This window comes from Bidens hawaiensis, unplaced genomic scaffold (genome assembly GCF_021521415.1).
Source record: "Bidens hawaiensis isolate Kalapana, Puna unplaced genomic scaffold, B.hawaiensis_p1.1 tig00023983_1, whole genome shotgun sequence".
Lineage (NCBI taxonomy): Eukaryota > Viridiplantae > Streptophyta > Magnoliopsida > Asterales > Asteraceae > Bidens > Bidens hawaiensis.
In genome coordinates, this window is record NW_027493767.1 from 100544 (window position 1) to 113907 (window position 13364).

At 34.4% G+C, this 13364-nt stretch overlaps 1 pseudogene; it reads left to right on the forward strand.

Moving 5' to 3' along the window:
* The first annotated feature begins 6298 nt into the window (after positions 1–6298).
* Positions 6299–9233, forward strand: LOC143568366 (putative disease resistance protein At1g61300; annotated as a pseudogene).
* Positions 9234–13364: the final 4131 nt, after the last annotated feature.

Genomic DNA, 13364 nt, shown 5'->3' on the forward strand with positions numbered 1-13364 from the left:
CAAATATTGTTCAGTTTTGCTAATATCCTAACGGTATTTGTGACGTTTTCTTCACCGAACTCCATAATCAACCTAGATGCAAACCTGTAACATTTCATAAAATAAAGTTTATCAACACAAAGGTTGGTGAGCAATTCATAAGTTTGAACAATAGATATATAGTATGAAAAGCCACAAAACTAGTATACAAAACCATAAATAATAGCTATAAACTTGGATAAATAGTTATCGCTAACAAGTTAGCGACACCCAGCTATAAGGGATTGCCAAATAATTTAGGATTTTATAGTTATCGTTAATTGCATTACGTTAACGACACCTTGCCATGAGGGGTTGCCAAATGGTCTAGGATTTATAGTTCCACCATCCAAAAGCGATAAACACATAGTCAAATAAGCATAGAACACCAAATCGAGCAATTATTCAAGTAAGGTATACAACAACGTTTGTGGTTTAAGACCACAAGTATAAAACATTTAGTTTAGATAAGTTGAAATGTCACCCCCAAAATAAAAGATAGAAAACGGGGTATGAAGTTACTCACATTCAAGTAATAAACTTGAAAGATTGATTATTTGGAGATTTGCCGGAACGACGAGTTTAACGTATGAAGCCTAAATAAAAGAAAGTCTTGGATTTAGAAAGGTTGTCTTGAAGATCTTTAAATAAAATAATTGTTGCAAAAACTAATCAATTAAAGTTCAAGGTTCTTGGATTTAGAAAGGTTGTCTTGAAGATCTTTAAATAAAATAATTGTTGCAAAAACTAATCAATTAAAGTTCAAGGTTTAAAATGTAACTATTTAAGAATTTATAATAATAACCCTTTTAAAAAATGTAAGTTTGCTCAAAACCGGGTTAAAGTATCTAACCTTAATATTTACTTAACCAATGTTAAGTAATAAGGTGGGGAAAATGCTAAAATGCAAGTTCCATTAGGCTAAAGATACTAAAACGGGTTTTTAACGAGTGTTCGGGTTGTCGGTTCGGGTCTTGACAAAATGGTCAAACCCAAAGTCAACTTTCTAAAATATTAATTGTTATGAGATAACTCATTAAAACATACTAACACTTAACCAAGTATGTAGATCTATTGTTTAGAACTAACAACGCACGTTAAGCGAGTGTTTGGTTTTGTCGGTCCAAATTATGTTATGAGATCAAGTTGGATCCAACTATTCCAAGTACTTAAGAAAATAATTAAAATCAGTTTGTAAACTATTTTTTAAAGAAATATACAAGTCTTGATAGCTAAAAACACACTTGTGTGTCTTAAACGAGTAAAAGTCGGTATAGTTCGGTTTGGTTCGGTCTCCATCTCACAAATAGTTCATAGATGGTTTCTACATGCCCAAATATCATAGAACTTGTATATTGGTTTATAAATGAAGAAAACTTAAATTTTACAACAAAAAAAAGTTAACTACAAGTCTTTTAAGCAAAAGTTTCGGTTTAGTTCGGTTTCCATCTCCCAACGAGTTCATAGATTGATTCCATATGCTTAATATCAAAGAACTTGTAAAAATGATTTTTGAAACTCAAATCTAGCAACAAACATGTTTAAACAACTATTTTAACAAAACTAGTAAACAAAAGTTCGGTTTCCGGTTTGGACTAGTTTCGGTTAAACCGAGGTTAGTTTTACACAAACCCACACCATGGAACTTGTAAATAAGATGAACAAACTAAAGGGTTAGAAGTTAGTCATAAGTGATATGTATAATAAGTTATGTGTGTGTAAATATATATCAAGAACACGAAGTCCTCCATGAAGCCTTGCCTTATGACATTCGAAACTTAACCAACCAGAGTCGGTGAAGTAACAAATAAAGGAAACAAGGGGTGTGTATTATATATATGTTGTACCACCATATTCAAGAGTTAGTAATGTTAGATGAACAAGTTAGAATGAAAGACTATAGTTAGTTTGACTTGAGAAGTCAAAACTTCAAGAATACATAAGAAATAACAACCTTGAATCTATGGAGTTTTGAGAGAGTTTTTGGAGATGTAGCAAGAGTAAAATGAAGAAGATGGGTGTGTATATATAAAGAAGGAGTGAAGGGTTGGGTATAAAGATTCTTTTATGGTTTGCATAAAAATGGGTATGTTTAAATGGTCAAACAATGTATAATATAAAAAAAACCAATATTTTATATATTTTATATATTTTAAATAACAAAATCCAATATTTTATATATTTGAAATGTTCGGGTTACAAACGGGTCGGGTTTACATAACAAAAGTGACCCGAAATTGACGGATGTCACATCATCCTTCCCGTAACGAGCTCACGGTGTTCTGTTTTGCAGGATTCACGTCATTGGACTTTAGGAATTGTGTTCATATCGTATTGACAGTTAACCGTATCCTACCCTGTGGACTCATCGGATCTAGGACCCATCAGTGGGGGCCAGATCTGTGTTTCTTCAGATTAGATTATTCATATAACTTTATATTATTTTTGGGGTGTATATGGGTTGAGTAGCAGTAGCGAATCCAGAAAGTTATTCTAGGAGCTCATTGTTTTTAAACGATCCAATTTTATAGGGTCGGACATAAAAACATTTCGGGTTGGTTTGATGGTTTCGGGTCGTGCTCTTTGTTCTTGTGTCTAATAACCATGTTCTAGTGCCACCTGTGTCAAAGCTTGTTAGAACCTGGTTGTGATTGATAATCCGCATAACACTTGCTTTTAGAGAAGTGTGAATTGTTAATGGATTGCCGTATATATATTATTCAAATTATTATAAATTCATAACATTTATACAAATTTACAAATATGCCTAACTTCTACAAATACATAATAAGAAAATAAAAGGCCAAATAAATAGAGTGGAAGTGACTAGATGACTTGACGTTATAAGTCAATCGGGCAAAAGACACAGTTTGACCAACATATCAGTAAACAGTACTCCAACAATTTTATACATCATGATCTATTAATATTTGTGTTTTACTACAATTGTCGTTGTGTATTATTAAATTCAACTATATAAATTGGTAACTTTTCATCTATAGTCATTTTTTTCATTCTAACATATATATGTAAAATAATTCATTACCTCTCTTCATTTATGTGTTCAATTGACAATTTTTATATTTCCGTCAGTGTAGTACACGGACCTGTCAAAGTTAGTGTTTGGGCTCCGGACCTGTCAACCTGAGCATGTCAAAGAGGCTGTGGCCATCTTTGATGTGGGCCTGTAGGGGGCAATTGAAGATATTGTTGTGTGTGGAGGACCATATTTTGGGGACCTCCAGTGGAGGTTGGCTTCCTTCCCTATGCGTTGCGGAGGCTTAGGAATTTTTTCGGCTGAGGATGTCTCTGCATATGTCTTTGTGGCTTCCAGGGCCCAGTCGTGGAAATTGCAGGACCACATCTTGCGAAGGGCTGGTGTTATGGGGGTAGATTCTGACTACTCCCTTGCACTTGGTAATATTGGAATAACTCTTCCGGACCTTGATCTAGGCGGTTTTACTAATAAGGAGACCGCCCCCAAGAAACCTCAACAAACATTGGCGAGTGCTTTTTATGGTAAACACGTACATGATTTGGAGGAGCGGTTCGCTATGACTCCGAGACAAAAGGCAGTTTTTGCTTGTCTCAAGGGGGCTCATGCCCAAGATTTTTTGACTGTTGTGCCCATTGAAGGTCTTGGGCAACGGATGTCGGCAGTTGAATACAGAGTCATCCTTAAATACCGGCTCATGATTCCTATTTTCCCTCCAGACGAATCATGCCCCATTTGTAAAAAAAGCATGTTTGGATAAATTTGGTGAGCATGCCCTTCACTGTAAGGAATTTCCGGGATTCAAGTATCGTCACGACTGGGTTAGAGATGTGTTATGGGATGTGCTTAGGCGTGCCGGGATCTCAGCCAAAAAAGAGGAACCTGTTAACTTTCTAACTGATCTGAGAGAGGGAAGATCTACACTGCGTCCTGCGGACGTTCTTGTGTTTGGTTGGCCAGGGGGCAAGCATGCGTGTGTCGACCTCACTGGGGTGTCCTCATTGGTGGGGCTGAGAGATAATGGCTTCGTTCCGAGACAAGCGGTTTTGAGGGCGGAATCTAGGAAGGTTGCTAAGCATGAGGCAGCGTGTTTGGAGAATCAGCACGTGTTCATTCCATTTGCCTTCGACACATTTGGATCCCTAGCTCCTGAGGCAGTTCGCTTTTTGGAGCGGGTGCAGAAGGTGGTCCACAGTGACTCGCAGAGCCCGAGGAACCAATGATTTATAATTAGTAGAATAGGCTTTACGATCCAAAAAGAGATAGCGGCGCAGCTTGTTGCTCGCTTACCCGTTATCCAGATGTAATTTGATTTGTGTTAAATGTTAATAAAAAAATTATCGTTAAAAAAAAAGGTACACTGATCAATAAGCTAGTGTTGACTAATTCATGGTAATGTAGCAAAAGTGGGGTGCAGTCTAGCTTCCAATTAATATATTCAAGTATTTAACATGGTTTTCCTTTTTATTATTACAATTTGCATATAAAATATAGATATAAAATATAGTAAGTACATTATGTTAAATATTACTGTTGATTGCATATACATTTAAAAATGATTATGTAGAACGAATATTAGGTAAAGTCTTTTAAAAAGGTGGTTTTGCAATGAGCCAACACACATATGCATAAGTGCGACTAACACCGTAACTATAATACACGTTACTTAACCCAGTGGCAGAATCAAAAGTTTTAAAACAGGAGGTCACAATAAAATTTTGTATACCCTTACCATGTCTGAACATATGATCCAAACTCTAGCTTAACATGATAAAAATGTGTGCATAGTTTTATATAACTTTGTAAAGAACAATATAATAGAGGTTGATAAGTTTTGAAATAATAAAGTAAAATAATATGTTGTATTAAAATCAAAATGAAAAAAATAAATATAACAAAACTATATAATATAAAGACATAAAAAAACAACAAAACATATAGAACTTACGTTTCAACTTCAGATTTATTATTTAATATATTTATTTAATTTTAATACTCTCCACCATCTGATAAATCTAATAATAAAGTAGGCAAATAATACTCTCTTTTTCTCTTTAATTTAATATGGACCTCAAAAAGTCTATCCACACCACCTTTTCCCTACTTATTCTCTTCTTCTACAAACCAAAAGCTCAAGCTCCTCCGTCGTTAATGCAATTTCGCCTTGAATCTGGTATGTTCAATTTGTTTTATCCTTCTTTTCAGTCTAAGCATTCTAACATGCAACATCACTTCAAGGGTCAAACTATAACAACATTGATTTTGGTATATATCACTATTAGAGCATTCACATCATACCCATCAAATTATGTGAGTACGGTTATTATAGTTTTGGTAGTGGTTTATGGTGTTGTGGGTATAGGAAAGAAAATTGCAGTGATTTTTCTGAAATATTTTAGAAAAGTTCTTGTAACACTCTATAATTTTTTTAATATATTTTAAAAGTTGTTGTGAGTGGAGGAGCGATAAAATGTCATGATAAATGTATAAAAAATACTATTTAATTAAAAGAGGGAGAGAAAATATAGTAATTTATATTGTAATTTTGGATTTAGAGATATGAGAAGGGATGAGAATGCTTTAATAAACCAAAATTTGGCAGGTGGAGGGTCAACGGACCCTCCTGACACCCCCTAGTTTCGCCTCTGATTTAACCATAAGCGTGGATATTGTGTTATATCATCCAACTTGCCAAAAAAAAAACAAAACAAAACAAAATACAAAACAAAAACAAAACTAGGTGATGTATTAGGCTGATCGGTATACTCCAACTCCCCTCACGCTTCAGGGATTTTATATGATTTGGCGTCCTATGTAGAAAGGGGTCACGCGCATGACACTCCTATAACACCGCCTCTTCCCTTTGTTTGTCACGCGTGATGTAAGGATGGTGACCGTGGTCCCTTACGTCACGCACTTTCCCTCCCCGTTTTGGTATTAATAAAAAAATAGAAAATGGAAAATGAGGAAATGGTGTATACCCTATATTAAAATGTTTTGAAGGGTGTTGAATGACGATGGAGAGCTAATGTGGCACAGAAGACGTGACGAGTGAGGGGAAAGGGTGTTGAGGGGTGTATACCCCTTACCCTTAGCATTCTCAAACAATCTATGTTCTTCATCTCTCTCTATTGATAACCACTGTCTATGTTCTTCTCAATTTCCTTATAATTTCTTCTTTTACATATATGCATTCTCGATTTTGTTGATCATATAATTGTTTAATTGTTTGTAGATCTGCATCCTATCCTTTTAAACTACTTTTCCAATCAAATCTTCGAATAAATGGAGGATGTTAGTGCGCTAGCTAATAAGGTAGTGTCCTCCTTGTTTGATGTGGCTAAAAAGGAGATTAGCGACATACGGAAGTGCGCTGAAAATGTTGAAAATTTTAAAAATGAAGCTGAGAAGCTGTTGGTTATGAAGAGAAGGATTCAACAACAAATAGATTTCGCTAACTCTAAAGGTGAACTTCTCCTAGAAGGTGTGGAAGAGTGGATGAAGAAGGCAGATGCTACTATATCCGACGCCACAGATTTTATTAACAAAGAAGCTGCATCCAAGAAGACATGCTTAAACTTGCGATTGTGTGTCAATTTAAGTACTCTCCGTCATTACAGTAAGACGTCGGCAAAAAAAACTGTCTTTCTACGACAACACCAAGGAGACGGTAAGGATTTTGAAACTCGTGTCTCCGTACCTACCCGCACCCCAGGATACATTGACCTCTACCAAAGAAAAAAATTTGAAAATATCTATACCCACCAATCGATACTAAATGAGATCATTCAAGCTATAGAGGATGATGTGATTCAAATGGTTGGAATCGTTGGCATAGGAGGTGTAGGGAAAACTACACTAGCAAGTGAAGTTGCTGCACAAATGAAGAACCAATTTTCAGATATTGTATATTTAGCAGTCTCACAAACTGTTGATGCTAAAATGATTCAAAAAAAAAGTTGAAGATGCAGCAAGTAAAGTAATCAATGGAGAGAAGGTTCTAATAATTCTTGATGACATTTGGGAGGAATTGAAGCTAGATGAATTGGGCATTCCATGTGGGAGTGACTATATGAATTGCAAGATTTTGCTTACATCTAGAAGCAAAGATGTGTGTGAGGCAATGAATGCTCAGAAGAACATTTCGGTAAACCCTTTGCAAGAAAAAGAAGCATGGGCACTTTTTGAAATTGTGGTTGGTAAAAGTGTATGGGAAGATTATAGACCAAAAGAAGTTGCGTTGGAGATTGTTAAAGAATGTGGTGGTTTGCCTCTCTTTATTCAAGCTGTAGGAAAGGCTCTAAGAAACAAAGAACTTAATGTATGGGAGAAAGCTCTACGTCGACTACAAGATCCAACCGATGAGGATGCCTCTTTCAAAAGAAAAGGAATAATGCAATTGAAGTTAAGCTATGACTATCTTGAAAGTGAAGTAGTTAAATCATGCTTCTTACTATGTAGTATGTTCCCAGAAGATGGATTCATTGACGTCGAAAGGTTGACATATTACGGGTATTGTCTCGGGATTTTTAATAATTCCGATAGCATTCAAGTTGCAAAAGATAGAGTATTATTAGCTATTGAGTCCCTCAAATCATCTTCCTTGTTATTGCACATGGAATAAATTGATATGTTTAAACAAAAAGAAGAAAATTACAAAATGCACGACCTTGTTCGTGATATGGCATTGTTCATTACTTCTAAAGGCAGTGACAAGGTTTTGGTGCAGTCAGGAAAAGGTTTAGTAGAATGGAAACCAAGATTCAACTTTATAAACACTTACAAGAAGGCATCACTCATGAAGAATAAAATATGTGAGCTTCCTGATTATAAACTTCTTTTCCCACACCTTGATACTTTTCTTATACAAGATAATACAATTTCAATTGTTCCTGATCAATTATTTCGTGGAATGAAAAAACTTATAGTGTTAGATATGACTTATAACAATATTTCATCTCTCCCACGATCGGTAAAGCACCTCACTAAACTCCGCATGCTAGATTTAAGTGACAACAAATCACTTGGTGAAATTTTAATTCTTGGGAAGTTAACATGCCTTGAGATTCTAAAGCTTAGAAATACTGGAATTACAAATATTCCTAAAGAGATCGGGCAATTGATCCATTTAAGGCTACTGGATGTTTACTCTTGTGAAAATATATCTTATGTAACACCCGGTGTCATATCAAAGCTCATTAGGTTGGAGGAGTTGTATGTTGGGTTGAAAGAAGGGAATTGTGATTTTCTAGTGGAACTAAGTAAACTGAAACTCAAAATTTTTCATTTAAGACTTCCTGAATTGCATTCTCTTCCCATAATTGAAACTTTAACAGAATTTAACATTTGGAATTCTTTTGATTCAGATACAGAAGATCTTCCTTATAAACGTTGCATATGCATTTCAAAATCTTGCTTCCCATTCGAGACGACAATTATGAAACTGATTCCGGTAAGTGAAGCGTTAGAATTGTCGGATATAACAGCTCTTAAGAGCATCATAGCAGACCTTTACCGAGAAGATTTTGATGAATTAAAGGTTATTAGATTGGAGATGTGTGACAACGTTACAAGCCTGGTGAAGACATGTGATCTAGATGTAATACAGACCTTTCCTGCATCAAACAGAGTTGGTGAAAGAAAACTTTTTTCCCAAGTGAAATATATCTTTTTGGAAAGATTGAACAACTTAGATATACTATGGGATCGCCCACATCAATATATAAGCTTTTGTAATCTTTTTTAATCGACATTGTAAAATGCCCCTCCTTAACAAAGTTATTCCCTGCAAGTGTGGCGCAAGGGCTTGTCAGTCTTAAGCTTATATCTATCAAAAAATGTAAGAGTTTGGTGGAGGTCATTTCGGCCGGAGATGAGCAAATATCGGAAAGTGAAATCAGGCAAACATCTAGAAATAGAGAAACAGAATTGTTAAATACATATATCGTGCTCCCCCTTATTACCCATATTTCCCTAGATAAACTGCCCAAACTCGAGAGCTTCTTCTCTGGCCATTCTACCATCAAATATCCGTCTATTGTGGGTGTTAAAGTGACAAATTGTCCTTACATGAAAAGATGGAGTTATGGTGAAAATCATATGCCCAATATAGATTTTGATCATCAAGGAAGAACATATAGCAATATCAATGATTATATTGCAGCACAACATGAGGTATGACAAATGCGTATCCTAAATTAATAATAATGCTTAGGGGAGAAAATGAGTTGAGCCGCTCGCGAGCTACTTTCAGATCGGCTTGTGAAAAAGCTTGATTGAGCTAAGCTTAAATGAGTCCGAGCTCGAGCCTAAAAGTAAGCTCGCTTAATAGAAGAGCCCGACCCCAAGCTTCATTTATCTAGCTCTAGCCGGTTCCCAAATGTCATTTGTATAAATATTTTTATACATATAGGGGAAAGTTAACGTACAAATAAAATTAACGTCTTAAACGTGAGAATCAAGTAGAGTAATTATGTAATTACATCATAGAGTACATAATTACTCTACTTGATTCTCATGTTTAGTACATTAATTTCATTTGTATTTGATCTAAACCATATATATATATATATATATATATATATATATATATGGGAAGAATATTTTGATAACTTGATAAGTGGTAAGAACTTTAAGAACTTAATATGGATCACATATTTAACTAAATGAGTATATAATATGTGGTTGAGATTAATTTTAATTAAAAAATGGATCAGGAGAGAGAATAATGATTTGTGATGATTACCCAAGTTAAATGTTAGTTACACATGTGTAAAAAGTCGATTCGTTGTGTAAAAAACTACTGTAATTTTTTTTACGTTACTTACACTTACATATTACATATGTGTAAAAAAAATTCAAAAAAAAATGTTATATTGAGTTCTTTCGTGTTCTTAAAACTCAAATTAGTTCTCAAAAGAAATCAATCGTGTGTGTATATATATATATAATGTTATAAAAAATTAATTAAATAACATACAGTATGTTATATAAAAAGCTATAACTGAAAAAGAAATATACAAAAATAATTGTAAATATATAAAAATGAGTGGTTCATTGCATTTTAATAATCTCAATTAAAGGCTATTGACCGATAACAATCGATCACAACTGAGTTTATCACTACCGGAGGTCACATATTTAAAAAAAACTTGGCTCTAAGTGGTCCTGTGTTAAAAGAACAAAGTTAATGGCGTTAACTTTTTTCTGAATTTTAAACTGGATTTTTATGGTTTTTTATTGGAAAGAGGATACGAGTCAACTGATGTAAATTACTAAGCTCGGAAAGATGCTCCGAACAACTTGATTAGTGCTTCAAATCGAGTGTTTAAGCTTCCAATTAACAAAAATTAAGTTGTTTGTAGTAATGTTTCGAGTTAAGTTTTACGTCAATCGACTCGTATCATCTATCTGATCAATATCCCTAAAAAGCCGTATGAAATTCGGAAAAAAAAGTTAACGCGGTTAAGTTTTTTTTAGCGGAGACCACTGTGAGCAAATTTTTTTAAAAAAAAAAATAGCCGTTAGTTGGGATTAGTATCGGTCCATAGCCATTATTTGAGATTATTAAAATCCAATAAGCCAAAATTAATTAATAAATAGTAGATGAGTTGAGCCTGAGCCGAGCTCGAGCTTGAAAAAACTATGAAAAGAGTTGAGCTCGAGCTCTGTGTAAGTTAAACGACCCGAGCTCGGATCGTTGCTAATGCTTTGCTATCGGAATTAACTTGTAACTTTTGCAGATGAATGGAAACTTCCGTATTGGAAAGGACTTTTGTGCTATTTTGTGATATTAAACAAGACTGTCGCATATGTTTTCTACTATGTTTTCGTGTAAGTGAACAAGAGAATTAATTAACAAATAAGTTATATTGATTTTGCTATTTAAAAGGGATTGTTAGGTTGCGATGTACCAGTATATCTGTCAACTTATTGTAATTGTTTGAGTTTATCAATGAACGAATTTAATCTTTAAAATTATATTGAGCTTTCCTTTTAATTAACTACACTCATTTTTCGTTTTCTTTTAACTTAATGACAGATGAGATTATTGAAGAATTAGTTGGTGCAACTTGCAAAAGGAGAAGGAAGTATTTGCACCGACAAAAGGAAGGTTAATTAACTAAGTTTACGTTTTAATGAAAAACAAAGTAAAAATTATGATTTAGGTGCTCTTGAATTTCCGTCAAATTCTAGTAAATTTTAGAAATTAAGCCTTTGCATAAAAGGATGGGATTTTTTTGTTGCAATTGTATGCATTTTTGGATTGTTAAGAGTAAAAAATATTCATGAAAACTATTTTTTTGGTATTGGATTTCGTATTTAGTGTATAACCACTACAAAAAAATTAGTCTAAGTCAACCTTTATTTCATAAAAAAAGCTGCATTAGGTAAAGTTGCATTAGACATAATGCAATCTTTTTGTTAGATAGTGCAACTGTTTCTTTCAAATGCAACCCTTTAAAATTAAGGTTGCATTTGAAAGAAACAGTTGCGTTATCTAACAAAAATGTTGCACTAGATCTGATGCAACTTCACCTAATGCAGCTTTTTTTGTGAAATATAGGTTGCCTTAAGCCAATTTTTTGTAATGAACCATTAGAGTGTTGTAAAGAGTTGATTTTCAGAATTAAAGTATTTTGCTCCTAACGAAATCAATGATCGGATAAAACATAAAGGCACTCTTCAAATTTTGAAAAGTTCTAATCCGTGAAACTGAAATAGAAATTCGATATTGTAGTTAGACAAGATGAATCGTTTATATATGAGAGATCCACTGCAACTATAACTGATTTACAATTAAAATTTGGTCTGCCAATGCATCTCAGTTGCTACTAAATCTAAGTTGCAACAGCTATACTAAGTTGCTACCAACCTTCAATTGCCATTGACCTTCAAGTACTACCGACTTTCAATTGCCAAGTTGTTATATATGGAGCATTTACGTACATTTTTCATTGCATTAGCCATCATATAGTTGACCAAATCTGCGCAACTACCATGTTTGGTTTTCAGTTACAAGTTAGTTCTTTCATTGTTGAAAAACAACTTAAGCTTGGTCCGACACTAATTTTTATCTGCGATTTTTTGTAAATAGGTGGTGGTTGTAGGTAACTGACGGAAAGACGGATCCGAGTGGTGGTAGTGGTTTGTTTTGGGAGTCTGATAGATATAATAAAAAGATACATAATTGAAGGTCATACGGGCCTAACACTTGGGCTTTTAAGGTGGTTGAGTTGACAAAAGGGGGTATGATGTTGTGGCTGAACTCGGAAGCAGAGAGCAAGGCTGGGAAAGAACTATGTACATGTATAAATGTTTCGGTTGATTGAAGCAGCTGCAGCATGCATTCGCTATTTAGCGCCAAAACGAACAAGATGATCCAGGTAATAACTGTTTCATTGATGACGTAATTATTAATTTTTGCCTGAAACGACAAAAAAAAAAGTGAAATTATTCGTATAGGTGGTGAGAGCTCTAGACTCAATTGTTGAGTTCACAACAGATTTGTCAAACGGAATGAAACCAGGACAAAGTGCAATATTTGATTTGAGAGAACACTCTGCATAGATACAGATTAGATTGTTTCAAAGGATGGCGTTTGGTAGTCAAGATTACAGTTCTTAATAATTCTCAGACCAGCCGGAGAAGTTGAAGAAACATGAAGCGTGTTTGGTAGCCATCTTGATCGTTCTTTATACGAACTCTTGTGACAAGTTTTCCATGTAAATTTTGTTATCAAAGTTTCAACGATATAATAATCTTTTGATATGTGATTTATTAATCATTATACTTATTCTCAGTTATAATCCTTTCTAATTTTAATATTTTCTATCCTTGACGCCAATACTCAACTTGCATTTATTATCTTTTTTCAACAACACAATCTGGATTTTACATGAGTTATTTTACGACACCGTTCGATCCCCTTAAAATTTCTCTAACTTGAGGGATAGAAATTAAGATAATCACTGCGCAAACGTCGGCCGAAACCCATGTATATTGTATAAATTTCTAGATGCTGACCGGGTAAGACAGGTAAAAGCTGAGAACATTTGGAATATTATTTCAAATTAGTGACATTCAGTTCGGTTCGGGTAATCTGGTTATGACGTACACACCAAAACCGACCCACAGTTCTCGGTTAATCACTTATAGCTTAACTGAACCGTCATTTAGTTATGCGGTTTGGTTAATTCGGTTACAGTTTGGTTAAATTGGCCACGCGCTCAAAAACTGTGGTTATTTTAATTCCTTTTTTGTACTTAATAATTGATCAAGTTTGCTGCAACATCGCCCCGAAGTTCGACTTATCTCCTTCAAGTTATCTCAGAGTTTGCTTCTACGGAGA